Below are 10,308 nucleotides of genomic sequence, written 5' to 3' on the forward strand. Positions count from 1 at the left end.
ATATCCATTGACTCCTGCTTGAGAATAACACCCAGTGCTTTCTTCGTTCTTATTAGATCAGATCTAGGTAAGGATGGAAGGAATTTAAATTGCCCTCTAACCCAAACCTATTTTCTTCCTGATTTCACCAAGGTTAGAAGCGTCTGTGAAAGCTGCTCATTGCCCACGTTTTTGTTCACTTGAGTGAGGTAACAAAAATCTTCTCTCTGTCCACAGACTGGGCTGAGCAGCCAGCTCTTCAGCTCAAGTAACAGCAGTCAAGAGCAGAAGTGTTTGCAGTCGAGAGTAGCCATTGATCAAAGGGGAGGATGGCAAAATACCTGCGGGCCACTAAACATTTCCAGTAATTTGGCTACGGCCAGCTGTGACTGCTAATTAGAGACTTTGTGTCATTGACCTGCTATTAAAAGGGAAGGGAAATGGGTCTGTTTACGATTGTTGCATTTAGTTCCACTTATGAAAGGAGCAACTGCTTCTCCTGGCTTTTGCCAAGTGTGTTGCACATCTGACGCTGCACCCAGCCCTGGCAGCGAGGGGGCACGGTGGTGCTGGAGGGCAGTGAGGGGGTACAGCAGTGCTGGAGGGCAGTGAGGTCTTGGCAGTGCTGGAGGCAGTGGGGTCTCAGCAGTGCTGGGGGGCAGTGAGGTCTCGGCAGTGCTGGGAGCAGTGGGGTCTCAGCAGTGAGCTGGCAGTTCAGCTGGACTATGAGCAAGAAACCTGTATTCCTGTGCAACGTAGTCACGCAGTCTCTCTCATGTGCACGTACGTATCAAACTCAAATTAAATTAATGTTTAAAGGGGAAGGAAATCCAAGGTGCTTTTGTGTCCCTCCTCAGCCATCAGCACTGCAAGCGCGGCACAGTCAGAAGCCATGAGCCTGTTTTCCCCCAGAGCACGCAGATGTCAGAGTGGTGTGGGCAGTGGTTCAAGGTCATAACTTCACGTGCAAGTTGGCATGTTCTCCAGGTTTGGTGAGCCACGCATTTCCATTTAAAACATATAAGTGATAGTGCTGGTGCATTTGTATGGCTGTAGGATCTAATGCTTTTACAGCTGCCAGGTGTCAAGAAATTTTATGTAATAACAATAACAATAAACACAACATGATTAGTTTCTGTAACCCTCAGCCTAAGCAGGTCTTTGTGCTAGATGAAACCCCATCTCTGCTCTCTATGCTTGTGTGTCACATGCTTGTTCCAAGGTATGAAAATTAAATTTAAAATCTCCAGTTACTGTCCTTAATTCTGCAACAGCAAGTGCAGATGGGGAGAAAGGTTTTTCACCCCAAAAGCTATCCCCTTCCTCTGCTCTCAGGCATAAAAATAAATGAGACAAATAATTTCTTGTCTCATCAAGAGAGACACCTTGGGGTGGGGGGGTGAGGGGTGTACCTTACCCTAACACTAACTCCTCAAATGGATCTTCAGATGAGATGAGCCCACTGCTAATTTCAAAACTGTGGGACCAGCAAACAGAGATCAGATGGGAGAAATGCGTTTTCAAATTAAAACCCCTACGAACTCAAGGTGTTTTGGAAGCCAATCTCCTGGGAGTTTCTTGTCAGCCATGTCGAGTTACCTTTTTTTGAAGGATTTTGAGGTTGCTTACCCATTCCTGGTTTGCTGCTCTCCGGATGATCGGATCTTGGCTGCAATCATCTGCAACACTTGTTTAAAGCTAGCATTTTGCTTCATTTATTTGGGATTTTATTGCTCAGCATGAAAAGATGGGATCAGCTAATGCAAACGTAAGCCAATTATTGTAGCCTGGTACCAGCAGCTTGGTTTGGTTTGACGCCACAGTTGAAGTTGAATGTACAACGTCAAGCCAGAGGGAGCGAGGCACGGGTCGGAACGTTCTCCAGAGAGCACCACACAGGAGCACTGAGGTGTTTCTGCAGAAGAGGATGCTGCTGCTCAAGAGCTGTGTCCAGCCTGGCAAGCAGCTCGAGTGGGTGATCAATTAGCAGTGCCAGCAGTTGTATGCAAATGTGCATGTGGAAGAAGCCCCTCCGGCAATAGTGAACCTCAGATCAGAAACCTGGGCTGTGTTGCAGGCTGAAATTACCTTCTCAGGATAGGGTTGGAGACCTCCACCGTGGGGGAGGAATGACCAGGTCACCTTAGTCATCCCTAATGAGAAATTGCACAACTCTTGAGTCCTCAGTAGTTTTCTAATAAACAGCCCAACAAGCACATCTTCCTTTGGTGGATCCCCAGGTGGATCCCTAGTCACATGGGTGTAGAATTTGCTGTTTGTTACACATGAACATGTAGCAAAGCATCTCTTAGAAATGCCAAAATAACACTGATTTGATGCAGAAAGGTTCAGCTGAATGTCATATGCTGCCTGTTTTGACAGTACATTTTCACATGTATCATGTGAAACGACACTTGTTCATGGTAAATGAACCCAGGCATTGCCTAGGACTTTGTAGGCAGGTTGTACCCTGCCCTGGGAGAAGAGGAGGGAGGGCTGCATCACCCAGCCAGGCTGACTTGGTGCTTTGGCCACATGGCGAACAAAAACAACTCCATAGAGATTTTATGCAAATTGCTTCAAGAAGGGTTAGAAATATGATCTGGAAATGACAAACTAGGGAGATATGACAAACTAGGGACTAATCATGTGAAACTTGCAAATGGAAAGAGATATTTTGGCTAAGTATGATATGGCTGTAATTAAGATACGGCTAAGTACCTATGCTGAAAAGCCCTACTGAGCATTCTGTTTAATACATTTGATGTTGAGCAGGTAAGCCACCAAAGGTTAAAATGAATAATCTGAGTAATAAATGCTCTTGTAGCCAAAACATGGAATTGAACCAAGAGAAAGCATGAACATGGTAGCCAGGCTGCTGTAACCAGGGCTTGGAGCACTGCTGCACTCTCTGCAGGCCTGGGGACCATCAGTTCTTATTTATCTCCTGGTTACAGGGGAATGTTTTGCCAGATCAGACCCTCAAAGAACAGGTGGGATTTATCCATGCAAAGGCAGACACCTGCATCTCAGTGAGGTTCTGGGTTCCTAACTTAATCCAAAAGAGGAAGAGATGTTTGTAAAGCACTGTTCATCTGACCTATCCAGATGTTTGATTTTGAGAAAAAATTCTGCTTAGGCACGTTATTGCATGCATGCACCCACATGAACACATGTGCACACACAGGCACAGGCACATACTTTCTCTGCCTTTTTCTGTTGCTTGCAAAACAGGTCTGGGTGATCAGCTGAGACGCAAAAAACTATAGGTCAGGCACCAAAAGTTGAACAGATGAACGCTACATTGCGTGGAGCTGTGGCAGCAGCATGTACCCAGGAGGGAACATTTTTTCCCTGCGTGGCCCTGCTCAGTGCTTTGCTTGCATCCAAGCAAGCTCCCAGCCCTCGATTTAGTGGTACTAGGAAGGGTTGTTCTAACTTCTTTCATAGGATAAGGAAAAAGGGAATTCTGAGACAGGATCACCATCTCTCTTTCTATGGGTGACTCACACCCATTTTTTCCTACTGCCCTGCTCCTTCAGGTGGCTAAATGGGTGATACCAGTGTTAATGAGCAGTGCTGGGCATTGGGTGAGTATGTGCCAGTCAGGGCTGATGAGCCCTGGATGGAACAGAACATAGCCTAGAACAGAAATGGGGAGCACAGAGGAGCCTTTTGGGGTGAAGCCCCAGCTCAGCAGGTCATCAGGACACTAGCACTGGCACCATGTTGGGCTTGGGTACTGGCCCCGCTTCGTGACTCCAGTCCAGAGCCTGGCATCAATTTTTAAAGTATTTAAAAGCACTGAAAGGTTGTCTGCACCTTGTTGCTAATGAGATTTCAATGTAAAATAAAAGGAACGTTGTCCTACACAGATTAAACTCGCTCCTGGGTTATTTTTAGCTTACCTAAAGTCTTTCAACCCTTTTGGAAAAACTCATAAAAATTCATTTCTACTAAAAGGATGTAACTTCAAAGAAGTCATATGCATTAAATGTCAACATGCTTTACTCATTATAAATTACAGTATCATTAAATCTAACATGAGTTAAAATGAGAAAGATTTAATTTCACTATCTTTAAAATGAAAGCTTTTTAGCAAGGCAATAAACTTTGCTTTTAAAATAATTTTGAAAGTAAAAGTTGGTATATAAGCTTATTTTACACCGTATCATATTTATATATAATAATAAAGGTAAAAATGTAACACTCCATTGTTCTTAGGGAGATGTGGAAATAGTAGCTTACTTCTGCTCATTTTACAGCCCTCTTTGGATACACTTCTAATTTAAACTATGGAAACTGAAAACGTTCCTTTAAAACTGGTTGTCATGGTTATAAAATCCCGAAAGATATTATGTGCGTCTGCATCTGCTGAGGGAAACATTTATGGCATGATTTAGCTGGGGGGCGGGGGGGGGGGGGGGGGGGGGGGAGCAACCACCCACCACAACCCATTTTCAGACTTGCTTATTACATTACTTGAATATAATTCATCACCCTTCCCAAAAAGCTTAAGAAAGGATTCTCACACATTTTTCACTGCATGCAGTTCATTAGCAAATATCATATGGTGAGGGGTTAGTTCCGTCAACTTCTAACAGGTCGGAGGGTTTTGTGAGTTTGTTTTCTTTAGTTGTCTTTGTTTCAAGCAAGATTAGCTGAAAATCTCGTGTGCTAGACGACCAGTGTACATGGGCTGTCACAGCTGATGGGTTGGACTCCTTCCATTATTTTTTTCTCCCTGTTACAGTTAGAAAGTCATCTGGCCAGAATAAACAAAGCAACCTCAAAACTGCAGGTCAAACCACCCAGGACAAAAGTCTGCATTTCTTGAGGGAGCTCAAAAAAGATAAAGGAAAAAAGACAAAAAAGGGTGAAAAAAAAAAAAAAAGAGAGAGAGAAAAGGAAAGGGAGAAAGGGAAAAGGGAGAGGGGAAAAGGAAAGGGGAAAGGGAAAGGGAAGGGGAAGAAAACATCACCTTACTAAAGGAAAACTGAGACGTTTGTGAAGCCATCACACTCTCATATGCTCCCAGGATGAATTTCCCCAACCTTTTGAAGCTGTAGGTTTATTAGAAATGAGTCTCTGCTGGGCCAGGCCTTATCTGTTCCTGGTCTGCCCATGTCTCAGGAACTATTGTTCAGCACTTTTCATTTTTCACTAAGAAACGCTGATTGCTTAGACAATTAAAAAATTATGCTGTGAAAAACTGAAGTAGCCTTTTTTAATTTTTAGAAGGAAGGAGAAAGACAAAGGGTGGGTGATCTGGTGGCTGGAGGAAATGTCTGCAGCTCCTGGCCCTGCTTCACAAAGTAAATAGAAGATAAGGAGGATGAGGGCATTTTGGAAAAATAATACACTTTGTGTTCTCAGACTGTGAACCACAAATGGGATTCAAAGGTTCTGCTTATACCCATTGATCCAGGGCTTTTCCTATTAAAAAATTGCTGCTGGAGAAGGAAGTTTGCCGTCCCAAGCATGAAGCAGAACCCTTCTGAGAAAGTTTGGAAAATAACAGGCTAAACTGCTTCTGAAAGGCTGTGGGTATTTCCAGACCCTTCGACTTTCCTCCACCCATGAAACCGGAGATATAATTTTTCACTTTATGTTTCAGTGGAAAATAATTACTAATGAATATTTTCTACACTCCCAACAAAAGCCCGTAATTTACCGCATCTGAATGAAAAAAAGATAAGAAACTGGAGAAGAGGGGGAGCATCAGGGACAGAATTATGCTTCTCTGTTCTTCTTGCTCCTTCCTTTCCATCTCAACAAATGCAAAATCTTGCCACGATTTTTGAATCCCTGGATGTGACTTCTGATTGTTCACATGTTGCTTGATCACAGATTTGCCTTTTCTCTTGCTGCTTGTTGAGTGAGACGTGCTTTCCCGTGTCCGCAGCACCTAGCCCTCGCCCAGGCTCCGCTCAGCCCAAATGGCTGAAATAAATCTGAGACAGGGCTGCACCCCCTCCCCATGGCCAGTCCCACGGGCACCTTCCTCCTCTGCTGCAGGGTACTGCCAACTTGTGGCGTATTGAAGTGGGGTCTTTGAATATTACAACACACACATATATATATATATTGTGCTAATATGTCCAAAATCTTCTCCCATGTTGAATAGTGCCTGTTCTGCAGTCTTAGATCGCGCATATCAATATATTATTGTTTAAGCAGTGTCTATATCACTGATTTATAATCCCACCCTAATGCCTACGTATAAATAGATGGCAAGACTGATGAATGCATCAAGTCTGCCCGGCCATCTATTTCTCATCTCAGTTCTTTCCTTGCCTGTGCTTTACTTACCTAGCAGGCAATAAAAAAATTCAATGTCCTTATCCAGCCTTTCCTTATTTCCCTGCTAATTATTAGTAAATAGACTTGGCAACCTGTTGGAGGGTCACCCTCTGCCCCACGCCGGGGCAGCGGTCTCACCTGCACTCAGCTGAGACAGACCATCATACCACCCTGCTCCCTCCAGGGGCTGATGACAGGTCGCTTCACTGCAATCAGATTAATTTGGACGCGTGTTACTTTCTTAGTGAAAATGTCACAGAATTACAGAGGAGAGAGACGGAAGAGGATTATTAAATTGGTCGGTCCATCTTCCTGCCAATCAGTGCCAGTTCCCGACAATGTACACTCCTGGCTCTGCTCCAGAGATATTTTCAAAGTGCCTGGTGATGTGCTGCTGGCCCCTGCCCTTGAGGGCTCTTCACAGCCAGCACCATCCTGTGTCAGGAGCACTTAGCTGGCCGCGTGTCCTGCACCTGTGCTTCGCTCTCCTGGCTGATTGCTGTTCCCCCTCATTTATTCCCATTTGCAAGCGGCACAAGCATACTCAGAAGACCTTCCTCCTGTTTGTTAAAGGAGGTGTTGAGTAGCACTAAGCCTGGTAGCAGCATTTGTGAAGACAGCAGCTCTGAGGTGGCATACTTGGCTGTTTCTCAGGAAGGTCACCTCAATGGGGGGTTTCCAGCTGATGGAGCTGTGCTCTCCTTCATGCCAATAGGATGAGATACAGATTTAGACCCTTTGCTACAGTATTTAACCCACCCTAGACTTCTTACCTCTAACCCTCTCAGTGAGAGCCTATTTTCAAAGAACGCTGTAAGTTGTGCTGGTCTAATGAGAAATAAACCCTCCATGTGGTCTGTATAAACTGGGAATTCTGGAAAATGTCTATGATATTTGGACATCTTTGAAAGTTAGTGGGCTAGCACAGCACTGGGCCAAACGTGGCCAACTTTTGTTCTGGCCTGACCGCACCAGTCATTTAGGTGTGGGGTTGACAGTGAATTTCCATGACTCGCTGCAGAAATGGTTTTGCCCAGAAATGGACTGTCCCCAGTGGTGGCCCATTCAAGCTCTCAGATTGCTTTTCCACCCTGGGAGCCAGAGATGAGGCTTCCAGAAGCAGCAACCTGCCTCTTCTGATTTCAGGTACTCCCGTCCTTGTTTCAGCATCCCTGAAAATCAGAAGGGGAGCAAATAGGTTTGTAGAGAAAACTTAGGTTTGGAATCTCTTTGTCTGTTTCTCTTAGCTTTAAAACTGTGCCCTGAATAGGGAGTGAACATGTGCTCAGCTCTCCGTCTCTCTTGCTTAGCGGGAGCAACAGGCACTGCTGATGGTAGTGGGAGCTCTTGGGAGGGTAGCAAAGTCCGTGAGAGCTGGACAGCAGCAAGTGACTTGCAGGCACAGGGCAAAACAAAGAGGGGCAGCGCCTGGCAGACGTGAGCCGGGGAGCTTGTGGAGACAGGAGCTGTCACACAGATTTGTGCCTTCTTGCTGGTTTAGTTATTGGGCACTTCCAAGCAGAGAGACTTGTCATTTGCAGGGGAATCATAGAATCATTTAGGGTGGAAAAGGCCTTTAAGATCATTAAGTCCAACTGTAAATCCAAGACTACCTTGTCCACCACTAAACCGTGTCCCTACATCCCACAGACCAACCCATTGGCTTTTCTCTGGAATGTGCTTTTAAAAACCCTGGGCAGAAGCACACCTTTCTTCACAGGGGAGCTCCATCTGTGGCTTCCTTTCCAGCAATAAAAAAAATCCGTATGTCCTTTCTTAACACATGCTGCCTTCACTCTTCCTGAACATGTTCTCCATGTGTAGAAGAATAATAGATACTACCAATGCACCAAACTTTTCCCTTCGTGATCTGCATTTTAAGAATCTTTTAGCCAGCCCCTCATAACATGTTCACAGAAAGCTTTTGGCAGCAACTCTAAAAATAATTTTCTTCGAGTCTTTTGCAAATGGGCTCTTCATTAAGAACAGTCTGGATGTACTGTACATGTTGCTCTTGAAGCCTCGTGTGCTGTCTCTAAATACTGCGTTTCACCCCCAGGATATGTATTTGCAAAGATGCAGGAAGCAATGTTTTCGTGCCTGTGCTTGTACGGCACAATGGCAATTTATAACCATCAGCCCAGGACACTAATGACAGAAGGGTCTCCTGCCTTAGCCCCTCTTATTTGGGTAATGGGGACAGATAAACTCATCTAAAGGGCTTCAGTGAGCTGGAAGAGCCCTGTGTCTTGCCCATTGTGGGGGCTCTTTAGCAGGATCAGGTTCCAGTTTGGCATCCTCAATGAGGTGCCTGAATTTTACATGAGATAATAAGTAAGGAGTAAGAAAGACTCTTGGCAAACATCAGCAGATCTTGATGTTCTGCATACCCATTTTTGGTGGCAGAGGAATTAAGGCAAGTACTTTGCTAGTGTCTCTAGCATTTCTTTATACAGCACAATTTATTTGTATTTCATTCTATAAATACGCGATACATTTGTATTTGTTTGTCAACCTTTGATGAGGAGTGGTTATGAACAGGAGAAGTCATTCACAAATGCCTTGCAAGGCAGACCCCTGTTTCCCACATCTGAACTAAGCAATGAGGATGTGTTTCTTCTGTCTTTCTATCTAACCAAGGGCAGAAGATCATCTCCAAAAAGTTGTGGCAGTGGCTGCTGAGCAGCTGCCGGTACTGGCAGTCAAAAGCACTGAGCAGTGCTGCTACAGGGGTGTTTGAAGAGACAGATTGCTGCATGTGAGCTCAGTGTAGCTCTTCATCTATCTGCCCTATGCTGCCCAAACACTTCAAACAGCCCACCCTCAGACCTGAAGGACCAGCCTGCTCATGTCTGAAGGTAACAATCTATGAACTTTCTCAGGTGTAGCCAGGTGAGCAAGAAACTATACTCAGGCAGACCTGGATAGATGGAAATCATTGGCCAGGAGAGTGAGGTGGTCAAGGTGGCCCCAAAACTGGCTGACATCAGTGGCATCTCTCTCTTTATCCATTTTCTGAGTTGTGCAACAAAAAAGTTCAGGTAGCTTCCAGTGTCTGGCTCAATCTGTGCTCTGAAGTGAGCAGCTGTTTTAGTTCTATGCAGCAAAATTAGCCACTGAAGAATTTCCAGCATTCAAGTACTTGCTCACTCTGTCTTCATTACTTCACCTAATCAGAGGTGTAAGATGATTTTAGCCTCACTCTCTGCCAAATAACGTAACTGTGGACAATTAGGAAAAACACTTTTGTCAGAAGTTGCCTGTAAAGGGTGCACTGATGTGACGAAGGAGCTGGTCTGAAGCGAGCCTCTGTCCCTGCCCCATGCTCCTGGCCCATGATAGCTTATACACATTATTTATAGCTGGATCCTAAATCAGTGGGAGCATCAGCCCCGGAGAATAAATCTTCAGCCCAGTGTGCTGGATGGTGCTCTCGTAAAGGGAATAAAATGTGCATATATATTAAATCATTTCCCTGGCTTTCAGGGGCAAGCAGAGGTAATATGCACAGGTAAAGCAATCTGCAAAGTGAAATGGGTGCTTTGTCTCCCCCAGAGCCTCAGCAATCTCAGGGACTGATCCTACATCTTGACCAGCATCCTTACCACTTGTAGGGGTACAAGCCAAACCCTGTCTGTGGGCATGGAAGGTGTTTGGGATGCTGGTGAGGACCAGTCCCATGGATAATGACAGAAGGTGCCAGCTTGCTCAAGCACAGCTGCATTACTGTACAAACCAGTGTTGTCAGACAGTCCTGCCAATAGATCCAGTCTTTCTTCATCCTTCAGTCTCCCTCTGTCATGCCTGGCAGCTCCCTTTCCAGTTTGGCTCTGAGGGCAGGGATGCACAGCCTTGACATGGTCCTGAACGCCCACTTGGAAAAAGCTGCTGCACTGATGCTGCCAGCTTCCAATCTGGCGAAAGCCAGCCCTAATTACAAAAGACAAGCAGCAGGAGCAGTCTTTGCCACTGGGTTTTCAGTGACAGAAATGATGGCCTGTTGTACCAGTGCCTGCCATGAAGGTT

Source organism: Falco biarmicus, chromosome 7 (genome assembly GCF_023638135.1).
Source record: "Falco biarmicus isolate bFalBia1 chromosome 7, bFalBia1.pri, whole genome shotgun sequence".
NCBI classification, from domain to species: Eukaryota; Metazoa; Chordata; class Aves; order Falconiformes; family Falconidae; genus Falco; species Falco biarmicus.